Source organism: Coenobita brevimanus, chromosome 72, assembly GCF_032717465.1.
Source record: "Coenobita brevimanus isolate Jiangsu-jjx chromosome 72, ASM3271746v2, whole genome shotgun sequence".
Lineage (NCBI taxonomy): Eukaryota > Metazoa > Arthropoda > Malacostraca > Decapoda > Coenobitidae > Coenobita > Coenobita brevimanus.
The window spans coordinates 36,079,420-36,093,803 of NC_137025.1; positions in this window are offsets into that span (position 1 = coordinate 36,079,420).

The window sequence follows — 14,384 nt, forward strand, 5'->3', positions numbered from 1 at the left end:
CAAATATGTATAAACACAAATATTTTCTGTATAAAATATGGAACGATTTCATCATGAAACAAACTTTCTGTTCCCATTATTCACATAAATATACACAGAGCAGTAAAATCATTTTTTTCTAATTACACAAAAACACCATACTTGTATGTACTAAACTATTACTAACTTATGCATAATACGCAGACTTCTACCACTTGGTCCTTGAGTGAAAATTAAACAGTTAGTGTACAGTGACACCTCCACCTCGTAATACGGCGTTGCTGTGGTCGGCGCAATGAATTGGCACAAACATAGCAATGCTAGAAGGCTTCTTTGCCAGCAGGTGTTGGAGGCAGTGCTTCCATGTAATGCCTACTGAGGTAGTCCCTCCACTGCAGCCGGTCAGGCAGTTGCTGCACACTGCCTCTGTTTCACAGAAGGCATTACTTGGCCAATCTCTCCAGAAGGCCGTAAATTACATCCTTCTCAAACTGTCTGAGGGATGTTTTGGTCTATGTAACATCCTTGTATAGAATGAAGGCATTTTGTACACAGATGTCCTGTACATGTATGAATGCCTTCTTATACCACTTACAGCACCTCTTCAGACAGTCGATGGTGCCGATCTGCATATCAGATTTATCGGCGAGTCACATGTTCACGTTATAGTCGATAACAGCATCAGGCTTGAAGACTGGCTGCATCGTTCTCCAATCAACTTTGCCTGTATCAATCAACTTACCTTCATGGACCGTGGAGAGGACATTTACATTTCTCTTTTCATGCCATTGGATTGCAAGGAGTTTACCTGAATTCAAGGTCCTGCACTCCCCCTTCATGGTGCCCTTGGGAAAGGATGGCCAATGCCTCCTCTTTGCATGGTCAGTGCCACACGATCCAATTCATTGTACTTGCAGGTACTTTGCAAGACTTGATGCTGTGTAATAATTATCGGAGAACAGGATATGGTTGCCACCGAAGTACCTGTCCATTGGATTCTTCACAACTGAGCCAGAGAAGCCATGGGGATCGTCCTTCAATAACATCACATCACTCGCTGTATGCACAGTAAAATAAAACATGTACCCAGTCTTGCAATCAAACAAAACAAAAAACTTTATTCCAAAAGGATGTTTCTTTGAGGGAATGTACTGAATGAAGGCAAGACGTCCCCTGAACAGAACAAGCGACTCGTTGATAACAACTTCCGGAAAGGCCTGAAATATGATCGAAATTTCTCCTTCATCATTTCGAGAATCGCGCGAATCTTCCACAGGCTATCGTTCTGATGTTCGTGGAAAAATGCAGGTACACCTCCGGACAGAATTTCGTGATACAGGGTAATCTGCCACCAGAGGTCAGATTAATCGCACACGTCTACCCCCCGTATCTCCCAATCCTTACCCCCACTAAAACTGATTTGTTAGGCGGATGGATCGGAGATAAGAAGCTTCGCTCACTCTCACGTCTTGCCACCTGTAATGTTACTTTCATTTATCTTACTATTAGGTATATTATCAAGTGCATAGATCCATTTTCAGCTCCATGAGAAGTGATTATATCGAAGTTTTAGCAGATTTCAATACAATGACCTTAATGTATGGAGTCTGGTTTCTAAATAGTTATCCAACGTGTTCTAAGCGATAGACTAAAATCCAAGTAACAGTTAAGAGTTATATGGCCAAATAAGTCCCTCTCTTGCCTTGTGATGTGGACAGCCACATATACACTCACCAACTTATCCACCTACCCACTCAACCCATCCAACACAATCCACCGACCTCACCCCTGCCACCCTATCAAATCAATGATATCAACCCCTGCCACCCACTCAGGCCCATCGATCCCTGCTATCCACCCTGCTAACCCATGAATGCCAAACACGAAGTTCACCCAACAATGTTACTCAACTCATTTACCCATTCACTTCTCCACCCTGAGCCCATCCAGCCACCCAATCCAACCACCCACTTACATCATCCCGACCACGCAATCGTCTCAGCCACCCTGGCGACCACCGGTGCCCATTCACCCTGGCGACTCACTTTGCCCACACATCCCGACAAGCTATCATCCCCACCGACCCCTACCACCCACCCTCACCACTCACAAATTCCACCCACTCTTCCCACTCACGAATTCCACTCACCCAGGTCACCCAGTAATGCCAGCCATCTCATCCATCCACACAACCCACCCACTTCTCCCTGAACACTCCCAACCCACCTCACCCTGCCCATCCACCCATCCTGTCCACCCACTCCTCCCACCGACCTACCCGCCCATCCACCTTTCTTATCCAACCCAGTGCACTCCGCCACCCCATTCACCCATTTGAACCCGACTTATCCATCAAACTCATCTTATCCAAACCTAACTTACCGACCCCTCCCCGACCACCCACATATCCAGCCACCTACCAACCCAGCCCACCAAACTCATCCACTCACTAACCCAATTACCCCTACAACCCACCCAAAACCACTCCACACACCACACCCAACAACTGTCCCCCCCCCCCCCGTCCACCATTATCACTGTCCACCCATCCTGGCAATGCACCGAACTACCACACCCACCAATTCAACCTCATGAACTCCAACCACCCAACCAAATGACTCGCACACACACACACACACACACACACACACACACACACACACACACACACACACACACACACACACACAGAACATGCGTAAACAGACAGATAGAAACAGAGAGAGAGAGAGAGAGAGAGAGAGAGAGAGAACATGCGTAAACAGACAGACAGACAGAAACAGAGAGAGAGAGAGAGAGAGAGAGAGAGACTGATACAGTAGGGCACTCCCACATGTGTGCTCGAGCAAATGCTGGCAACATGTAAGCAACACAGTAACGACCACACTGCAAACATGTTGGGAACAGCAGCGTCCAGATCATGTTGGCAACATCATGATGAAGTCTCAACTTTCTGGTATGGATACACTTATCCCATCGCCTCTCCTGCAAGTGTTCGAAGCTGCACTGAAACATGTTTGCATACAGCTGTCCAAATACTGCTGCAAACATGTTCCTGAACATGATGCCTGCCGTGTTGCCAATATATATTAGAGAGCACGTGTGGACTCGCCCTAAGAGAAACAAAATACGCATGAACAAACACACACACACACACACACACACACACACACACACACACACACACACACACACACACACACACACACATACACACACACACACAGGGAGAGAGTAGTACACAACAACTTCATTCACTAATCATCCTCAGTGGTTGTTTATCGCCAAGGAAGATTGGCCCCACGTCTTACGAATGACTGTTTGATGGTTGACTGTATATATAATCGGTGAACAGTATGAACAGCATGAAATACTGAAACTAGCCTAGTTATGATGTTATATATTTTACCAAATTATTCGCTCATTAAAACTATTGCCTATTGGATGGCATATCATGGAATCCTAATGGAAATACATCCATCATATAGCTGAATTAAAGGTTATATGTCGGAGATACGAGTAAATGTACTGTGCAAGCTGCTATTAGAACAGTACTTGACACTTCCACGTCTCATCCGTCCCCTTCACCGTCCCCAATTCCTTCCTCCCTCCTTTCCCACTCTTCCGCATCTGCGTGTGTGTGTGTGTGTGTGTGTGTGTGTGTGTGTGTGTGTGTGTGTGTTTATCTCTTCTTATCTAATTGTTCATACCTAATTGTATGTTTACAGGAATGAGTCAAGCTCGTATTAACGTGTATTAAACCATTTTTATCATACATATCCTTAAATTTATGAAGAGTTTCACGCATAATTTCAATCGGTAACGCATTCCTCTGATCAACTGCCCTATTTGGGAAACTGAATTTCCTGACGTCTTTTTCACCTGTCTTTTTATGCATTTTTTTTTTCCAGTGTCCTCTTGCTGATGCTTCCCCATAGGTTATATACTCATTGATGTCTATTCTTTCTTTCCATGAGATGTATTTATATAGCGTCATCATGTTTCCTCTTCCTTCTCCCTTGTAGTGATGGTAGGTTCAGTTTTTCTAGTCTTTCCTCATAGCTTAGATCCTTTAAGCTTGGTACCCATCTTGTAGCAGCGCACTGTACTTTTTCAATCTTATTTATGTGTTTTTTGAGATGAGGGTTCCAGACCACTGATGCAAATTCGAAGGTTGGTCTGATGAATGAGGTAATTATCTTTCTCAGCATGCCTTCATTAATATATGTAAATGCTATTCTCATATTAGCAAGCAGTGTGTGCATGTTTCGTACCTTCTCATGTACGTGGTGTGCCGGAGAAAAAGTCCTTCTTCTTTTCTGATATGTGTAGGGTTGAACTTCCTAGCTTATAATCCCGATCTGGTCCTTTTCCACTTTTACCAAACTTAATTACATGGCATTTGTCCACACTGACTTCCATTTGCCATCTATTGCTCCATTTATGAAGCTTGTTTAATATTTCTTGTACCTCTCTGCAAGAGTTTGTTATTCTCCTTTGTATTTTTGCATCATCAGCAAACATATTTAGATAGCATCCCATTCAAATGTTCCTGTCTAGCCTATATCATTAATATATACAAAAAAACATAATTGGTGCCATCACTGAGCCCTGTGGAACTCTGCTAGCCACTTCCCTCCATGATGAGTAATTACTCCTTAGTACTGTTCTCATATCCCTTTTCTGAGAAAATCCTGCATCCAACAGAAGAGATTACCTTGGATTCCTCCTTGATGGTACAGCTTCCATAGAAGTCTTTGGTGCGGTATTCTAGTCTACAAGCCTATAAGCCTACAAATCAACAAGTCAAACGAACCACTGAATCTACAAGTCTACGTTATTGAGACTGATAAGTAGCAATGCTACAGTCAAAGCAAGATATTACAATTCTGCAGGCAAACTTCAGGCAGGTGATACAATTCTACGATGAAGTAACCACAAGCAAGTATGCAGTAAGAAGAACGAATTACGAGTGGGAAAAAAAAAGCAAACAAAGAAGTGAGAAACAACAAACTAACAAGCAAAAGTGAGAAAGGAAGAAGTGCATCTGTACACTGCTATCAGTGTTGACTTAGCATGATGATGTATCAACACATCTGACTCCATTCCCCCCTCCTCCAACCTCCACCATGATCTCCACCTTCTCCAACACTACCACAACTACCATCACCACCATAGCAGGTGAACAGTGTTGACCCCACAGTGATGACACCGAGTGCTGACGTAGTCATACCAGGACCCTGACCTACCTCAGCCAAACCCTACCAACACTCTTCAGCCAACATCACTATCATCAGCAGCAGCACCCTAGCCAGTATTCCCACCACAGTTAATATCAGTGTGTCGAACATTTACTCTGTTAGTTTAATAGTACTACTTCATTTATATACAACTTTACGTATATAAACAGTGCTATACAAGATCCTTACATCAACATATAGTATATACTGTACATATGAAAATCAATTAAGATCAGAGAATCAAAATATAAGTAGACATGTATCCTTCATATTACAGTGACAAGGAAAATTAAGTGAAAATGCCTAACACAAATGGAGCTAGCAACAGTGTGCTATACTCAACCACACACATTAGTACTTACAATCTGTACCTAAAAATGAATTTGAATATAAGCAAACATACCAAGTTGACTTCACAACCTTTGGAGGACTATATTATCAAGTGATATGTGGTATAAACAAAACTAAATGAATAACGTACATATTGCAAATATTGTGTGTATATATATATATATATATATATATATATATATATATATATATATATATATATATATATATATATATATATATATATATATATATATATATTATATATATATATATATATATATATATATATACATATATATATATATATATATATATATATATATATATATATATATATATATATATATATATATATATAATTTTATATAAAATAACAAAATATGGAGTTACATATAATATCATTTAAATATAAACTGTGCAACATAACCAAGCCAATATACCTATGGTGTCTCATAACTAAGCTAATACACCCATGGTGTCTCACATAACTAAACTAATACACCTATGGTGTCTCAAATCTAATATGCTATAGTACTAGATGTGTGTGTGTGTGTGTGTGTGTGTGTGTGTGTGTGTGTGTGTGTGTGTGTGTGTGTATTTTGGGCAGCCGAAACTACATATTCAAATCGCACCAAAATTGGCACAGAAATCGCAAAAAATTCGCTGATGTGAAAAAAAAAACTTGGTCCCATCACGATTGAAAAACTTTTACTATATTTAATGAGCGATCACATTTTTACCAAAAAACGCTGCTCCCGAAGCCCAGCACAGGATCCCCGTAGAATTTTTTGTCCAGAGGTAGAACTAAAATAAACCGTAGCAGTAGCCGTGTGTCTGTGTGTGTACTTCGGACTTGCGTTCGGACAACTTGGGTTCCATTCCCGAAGCTGCAAATAACACGATCAATTGGTTAGCTGCAAAAAATCCAAGTGATAACGTTACACTAGAACAGCACATAAACGCAAGTGCCCTCTGCAGGAGCAAGTGCGAGGGGCCTGAAGGACCCATGAGCACTTGTCTAATATACTATAGCAGTAGCCGTGTGGCTGTGTGTGTGTGTATTATGGGCAGCTGAAACTACACATTCAGATTGCACCAAAATTGGCTCAAAAATCGCACAAAATTCACTGATGTGAAAAAACTTGGTCCCATCATGACTGAAAAACTTTTAATATGTTTAATGAGCAATTAAATTATTACTAAAAAACGCAGCTCCAGGCGCCCAGTCGGTTGCCGTGGCCAAGTGGTTAATATCTTGGACTTGCATGTAGACAACTTGGGTTCCCTTCCCGAAGCTGCAAATAACATGATCAATTGGATAGCTGCAAAAAATCCAAGTGACAATGTTAGACTGGAACAGCACATAAATGGACCAACGTGGGCCCTTCCATGTCGCCTTGACGGCAGACAGTGACAATGTTGCACCAGAACACCACAAACGTGACTCAGATTACCTGAAATGATCACAACGCACACGCGAAGCGCGACGAAACAAGTGAGAAGCACGAGAAAGTGAGTGTGCAGTGCAAGAGCCTTCTGCAGGAGCAAGTGTGATAGGGCCCGAAGGGCCCACGAGCACTTGTGAACAACTGCATCAAATATGGATGATTCATAATATGATTGCATTGCTATTATTGTATTAATTATATACATATGTATCAGTTATATAGCTACAATGACCACATGTGATTACTGCAGTTATGTTACAGTTGCTACAATTATGTAACTACAAACAATAGTATTACTGCAGTTATGTTACAATTGCTACAATTATGTAACTATAAACACTAACAGTTGCATTAATACAATGTACCTACCATTTGATACAACCACCTACCATTTGATACAACCACATTTTGTAACTGTTGCATTAACAAGATGTAACTATAATTTTATGGCCAACACAGTAATGTAACAGTTGCATTAACAAGATGTAACTACAGTTTAATGGCCAACACAACTATGTAACAGTTGCACTAACAAGATGTAACTACAATTGCATTAAGACGCTGTAACTGGAATTATACAATATTCATACAATTATGTTACTTTTATAGTTTTATGTATTTCACATACAAATTGACTGTAATGTGTATATAGTATCCAATAATATCTTATGACTACTGTCGTTGATACGACAGGGGAGTGGCCGAGCGATATGTAGGCATTATATAGGCATTAGTATATATTGTATCTCATAAACACAATGTACAGGATGTAGTGTCTGCTGGAGACATACACAGCTTCTCACTAGGAATGTTAATTCACATAATGCCTATCCACAATCTTGTTGTCCCAGATCATCAAGAATCACTAACATATGATGGTAGGAGTAGACTGTAGCACTAGTCGAGCAGGGCAGTACTCCCAAGGTGGATGGAAAGCTGATGACAGGGAGAGCTGGAGCTCCCGTTTCATTAGCCCTCGGCACTAGGTCCCGACCATCCCCCTTTGCTGAACTTCATCAGTGTCTCAGTAACACAGAGAGTAGGCCAGCATGCTCTCCAATACAAGTTTCTCTAACTGTTAACACCAAACTACATGCACAGTACACACCACACTTCCTTTTCGAAAAAAAAAAAAAAAAATGGCAGCAAAACACGTGGCCTCGGAGTCCCCAGGGGGGGGGACCATAAATGCCCCCACCTTCTGTCCTTCACCCGGTGACGACTCGAGGTGCATGGAACCACTGTCTGACTCTCTTCTTCTTCTTCATTTCTGCAACATTCGCGGCCTTTCCTCTAACTTTCGCTCTGTTGAGCACCACCTCTCCTTCTTTAAACCTCACCTTCTTTCTCTAACTGAGACTCAGCTGTCTGAGGCAACTGACAGCAGACCCATTTCTGTATCCTCCTACTTTCTCTATACTCATTTCAAAGCCAAAGGTGGCTGTTGTGTGTATATACCCAACAACTTATCTTGCTCTCGTGTTCCTGAACTCGATTCTTCTGAATTCTCTACACTCTGGCTTTGGCTTTCCTGTCATTCTCTGATTAAATATATCTGCGCTGTTTACTTATCTTCTAAATCTACTGACTATCAAAAATTCTTTGACTATCTTACCTCTACGATGGAATGCATTCTATCCATTTCTCCTTTCCCTGAAATCTCCATTCTAGGAAATTTCAATGTTCACCACCACCTTTGGCTCTCCTCTCCTTTCACTGATCCATCTGGTGAACAAGCCTACACCTTTTCTATCCTTAATGACCTAGAGCAGCTTGTATAGCACCCTACCTGTATCCCTGACCACCTCCAACATACTTGACCTCTTCCTTACAACTAATCCTTTTGCTTACACTGTTAATCTTTTCTTTCCGTTGGGCTCCTCCGATCACAACCTTATCACCTTAACCTGTCCCATTGCTCTGGTACGGCCTGCGGACCCTCTAAAGAAATGTCATCTGTGGCACATTGGAGCTGCGGATTGGGAGGCCCTCAGGCAGTACTTCTTTGATTTTCCCTGGAATGATTATTGCTTCCATGGCCGGGAGCCATTTGGGTGTGCCTTGCGCATTACAGAGGTTATTCTCTCAGGCATGGAAGCATGCATTCCCATTCTCATATCCTTTGACTAATGCAAGAAAGCCTTGGTTTAATCACGCTTGTTCTAATGCTATCCACAACAAGGAGAGGGCCTATAAAAGGTACCGGAGCCAACCCATCCCTGAATCACATCTTTTATACGTTTCTGCCCAGAATCGTGCTAAGTCTGCTCTATGCTCTGCTAAAAATAATTTAATCCTTACTAAATGATCCCAACTCTCTAACTTGAATTCTTCCCGCTCCTTCTGGCACCTTGCCAGGAACCTTTCTAACATCCTTCCTTCCTCTTTTTTAATTCTGATGGCTATGTAGCTATTTCTTCTACTGATAGCGCGGATCTCTTCACTCAGACTTTCTCCTGCAGTTCGACCTTAGACAATTCCGCTGCTGTTCCTCCATCACTTCCCCCCTCTGACTTCCTCATGGCTGACATTAAAATTTCTTCAGCTGATGTATTTTCTGCCATCACAGGCCTTAATACCAATAAGGCACATGGGCCTGATGGAGTCCCTTTTGTTGTCCTCAAGAACTGTGCCTCTGTGCTTACACCCTGCCTAGGCAAACTTTCGCCTTTGTCTATCAACTTGTACCTTTCCTTCTTGCTGGAAGTTTGCTCACATTCAGCCAGTCCCAAAGAAGGGTGACCATTCCCAACCCTCTAACTAACGTCCAATTGCTTTAACATCCTGGATCTCAAAAGTTTTTGAGTCAATTCTTAGTAGAAAAATTTTAAAGAATCTTTCCTATCACAACCTTCTTTCTGAGCATCAGTATGGGTTCCGTCAGGGACGATCCACTGGCAATCTTCTCACCTACCTTTCAGACTCCTGGTCATCCTCCTTTCGGGACTTTGGCAAAAGCTTTGCCATTGCACCTGACATCTCAAAGGCTTTCGATCGAGTCTGGCATAAATCTTTAATTTCCAATCTGCCCTCTTACGGTTTCTATCCTTCTATCTGTGCCTTCATCTCTAGCTTCCTTTCTGGTCGTTCTATAGCAGCTGTTGTAGACTGCCATTGTTCTTCTCTTAGATCTATTAACAGTGATGTTCCTCAGGGCTCTCTCCTATCACCAACTCTCTTCCTTTTATTCATCAACGACCTTCTAAGCTGTACATCTAACCCTATCCACTCATACGCTGATTACTCCACCCTTCATCCTTCCATTCGGTTCCTGCAACGTCCATCTCAGCAGTTACTTCAACAAACAAGGGATGAGGCTATGGCACACCTAATGTCTGACTTGGCTCGTATCTCTGACTGGGGTAAAAATAATCTTGTTGTTTTTAATGCATCAAAGACTCAGTTTTTTCACCTATCAACCCAACAAAATCTTCCACAGGTATATCCACTAATGTTTAATAATATTCAGCATTATCCGGCATCATCCTTGAACATGCTTGGGGTTTCATTTACTCGGAACTTATCTTGGAAAGATCATATTACATCTCTTGTATGATCTGCTTCCAAGAGATTAGGTGTGCTAAGCCAACTCCGTTCCTTCTTTACCCCTGCACAACTGTTGACTCTACAGAGGTTTTATCTGGCCCTGTGTGGAGTTCAACTCTCATGTGTGGGGCGGCTTCCCACATACAGCTCTTCTCAATAGGGTGGAGTCAAAGGCTTTTCGTCTCATTAACTCTCCTCCTCTTACCGACTCCCTTCAACCTCTGTCTCTTCGCCGCACTGTTGCATCTTTATCTCTTTTCTATGGCTGCATCAATGGTCACTGCTCCTCTGAACTGTCTGCATGCATTCCTCCATCTCTATGACGGGCACATAGCACCCGTCTAGCAGCAAACTTTCATCCCTTTTCTGTACAACTCTCTAATGCAAGAGTTAACCGTTACTCCCAGTCCTTCATTATTCAACAGGTCAACTCTGGAACTGTCTCCCTCTGTCTGTATTTCCTGCTTCCTATGATCTCCAGTCTTTCAAACGCAGTGTGTCCAGGCATCTCGAAATGATCGGATCTTGAATTTGGCTCTCTCCTGTATTTTATTTTTCTCTTGGAAGGAGCAATTTTGCGGGCTCGTGGCCCTTGGGTCCTTCTTCCTCACATAAAAAAAAAAAAAAAATCAAACATCCTCGTACTCCAGACAACAAAGAATTTCATGACGTATTCAGACACGTGGAGTAACCAGCCCTAGTCGGTTAGTCCATGTAAATGAAAATCTACTAGACACTACATCACACACACACACACACACACACACACACACACACACTCTCCAAGCCTTATAAAATGTTGGAGAGATTCCCTTCAGATCAGAAAGGGGAGAGAGGGGCTAGAGAGAAGGCTCGGCACTAGGGTCATTAGGAGACTTGGCCATCATGATCCTCTATGACACTACGTCTCACGATTTTATTCTGGCTGTGCTTGACGATCCAGAATCGACTTCCCTATCTCACTACAAGTACTTACGATGACGCCATCGTGTCACGAATCAAATTCGCGACATTTCCCTTTTGTGAGAAGCCACGAACTGTTAGTGGAGGACTCATTGTGTATCGCTCAGTTAACCGTTTCTCTCTCCACTTCGGTGGTATACTTTTCAAAACATTCGTCACTGTTTCAAAAGTGACCGATTTAATGCACGTCACTAAGTGCTCTACTGAGTGATACTATTGTTTCTTTATTGTTCGCCTCTGCTTGCCTCGACCGTTAGAAAAATGCGGCCTAGTGCTCCGCTTTTGTTTCCCACGACTTATTCAGTCCAGTGTTTGCTCTGACAGAGAGAGGTTCTGTGCTCCAGAAGTGCGAGAGAAGAGGTCGCTAGCACCCAGACTCCACTGAGTACAGTTAATCCAAGCTCTCACCCTTGGTGATACAAAGTATTCATCGTCCAGTATTTCCTTTTTGTATTTTCCTAGACTTAAGAGTTTAATTAAGGTGTTTTTCCTAGGCATAAGTATTTAGCTGTTGCGTGAGTGAGTGAGTGTGATCTCATTAATTTGATTTGAAATGTAACATTAAATTGATTTTTGTAATCAATAAATTTAACAGTTCTTTTTCTTGAGCTTAATGTAATGTAAACTCTTGTTTCATTTCTCCACAATTAAGCTTATTTTCCATATAGCTCCTAGCTTGCATAAACGTCTTGCTATTCATAACTGGTACTTAGGCCAGTCTTGTATTAAACTTAAAATCCGTTGTGCCTCCTAGGAGTTAAGCATCAGCAAGAACCTGATATTATTATTAGTATTAGTTATTTATTGTCAGGGGTGAAGTAACTTTCTCCAGAGGCTGACAGTACTAAAAAAAAAAAAAAAAAACAGCAATTGAGCAATTAGTCTCTGCTGTGTACTGTTGAGGAAGTTTATAAATTCTCGTTTTTAGAGAATCGTGTGAAGAAGTCAGCGTAAAGTAATCGTTGCTTGATTTAGTAAGACAATCATTGTCCCTGCTCTTCAATATTATTGAATATTATTATCAATTTAATAATATTTAGCATTTATTTTAAAAACACCGTGATATTCTAAAAACCCCGTGACAATTGGCGACCTCATTCCAGGATATTAACTCCTAGATCTAAAGCTATTCACGAGATAGTGCTGACTCGTTCATACTTAGGTATTTATAATTAAAGTTTATAGGCACAAGTTTACTGGTGTTTACCGTTAATTTAGCAAGTGAATTTTTGATTTATTCATAGAGTACTTAACTCTATTTAGTACTTTATTTTTGGTAACGCTAGACGATTTTATTCACTCCTGGGTAGCCGCCGTACCCGTTGTGTTAATTATTGTCTTCTCAGTTATTTGCATTTTTGCTTTATTTTTTTCCCAGTTAACTAGATAAGACTGGTCACCACTAGCTTGTGTCTGTATTCTTTACTTGTGTCATTAGCATTCGTTTGCGAAGCAGTCAGTACTCAGTTTCGTTTGCTTAATAAATTAGCGCCATGGCTACTACTATATTTTTACAGGAAGCCAAATAAATGGGTCTTTCGGACCCAACCGAAATTAAAGAGTATATACTCTCACGGCATAATCAGGAGCAGCAGCGCGAGAATGATGCCCGTGAAGAGCGTAAGATTCAGCGCGAATACGAGCGAGAACAGCGTGAGGAACGCAAAAAGAAGCGCGAATACGAGCGAGAACAGCGCGAATACGAGCGTGAACAATGAGACAGAGAACGAGAACACGAACGTGCCAAGCGAGAAGCACGCGAAAAACATGAACTTGAAGTGCTGAAGCTCAAGCGAGATTCCTTGGCTTCAGACACATCTGGTGCAGTTGGTCCAAGCTCCACTAGCGCTCTTCCTACACATGTCCTGGCGACCCCACGCATCAAACTTCCTTCATACAAGGAAAGCGAGTGAATCGAGCCGTACATAGCTTGTTTTGAGGACATAGCAGACATGTATCAACTGGATGAGGCAGCTAAGCGGATCCAATTTCTTAGTTTATTTGAGGGCCCTGCCCTCGATATCATCCACAGAATTCGTGGAGACAATCTCACGTATGAGATGATGAAAGCTGCACTCACTAAGGCGTATGGTCTCACAGTAGACGACGCCAAAGTTCAGTTCATGCGAGCTCGTCTCCAAGACAAGGAGACAGCTGTTCAGTTCCTTGATCGTCTCACAGCTTACTTAAATGAGTGGATGGAGAAAGATGAAACTCTTTCCATGCGTGAGGGGATAATTGACCTTATGCTGCGTACACAGCTAGAGAGGTCGTGGCCTGCTGAGCTCATAGCACAGCTTAAGATCTGCCAGGTGAAAGTTGCCAGCCAAATGGCAGAAAAGGCTGATGCATTCTTTACTGCATGCGGGTATCAAACTTGTAAGCAAAACACCTGGAGCAGAAAAGATACTGCCAAATCTGGGAAGCCGTCTCAGACTGAACCCCAGCAACAAGGCCATTCTCAGAATAATGGCCAAGGTCCAAAACTGCAGTGGAAGGACCAGGGGCAAAATACTCAGAAACCTGAGTGGAAGAGGTACAACAAGTACCTTAACCAGCAGCAGTATCAGCCACACAACCGACCGTCGGGACAAACTTTTTCACCACCAGCTCAAAAGAGGCAGGAAGCGAACGCAGCCTTCTTTCCTCAACAACAGCACGGTGGTCACGTCCCTACCAGTATGGGTACTTCCCCACAGTTCACTAGTCCCACAGTGACAGTGAACCCCCCTCCACAGATGGCCAATGTTCCATCTTCCCAATATAATTCTCAAGGCACAATGTTTGCTGCATCAATTCAGCAGCCTCATGAGTGGCTAGCTGCTTCCTCCACAGGCCCTCCCACAGGTGACAGTACCTTCCTTGTTCAGCCAGG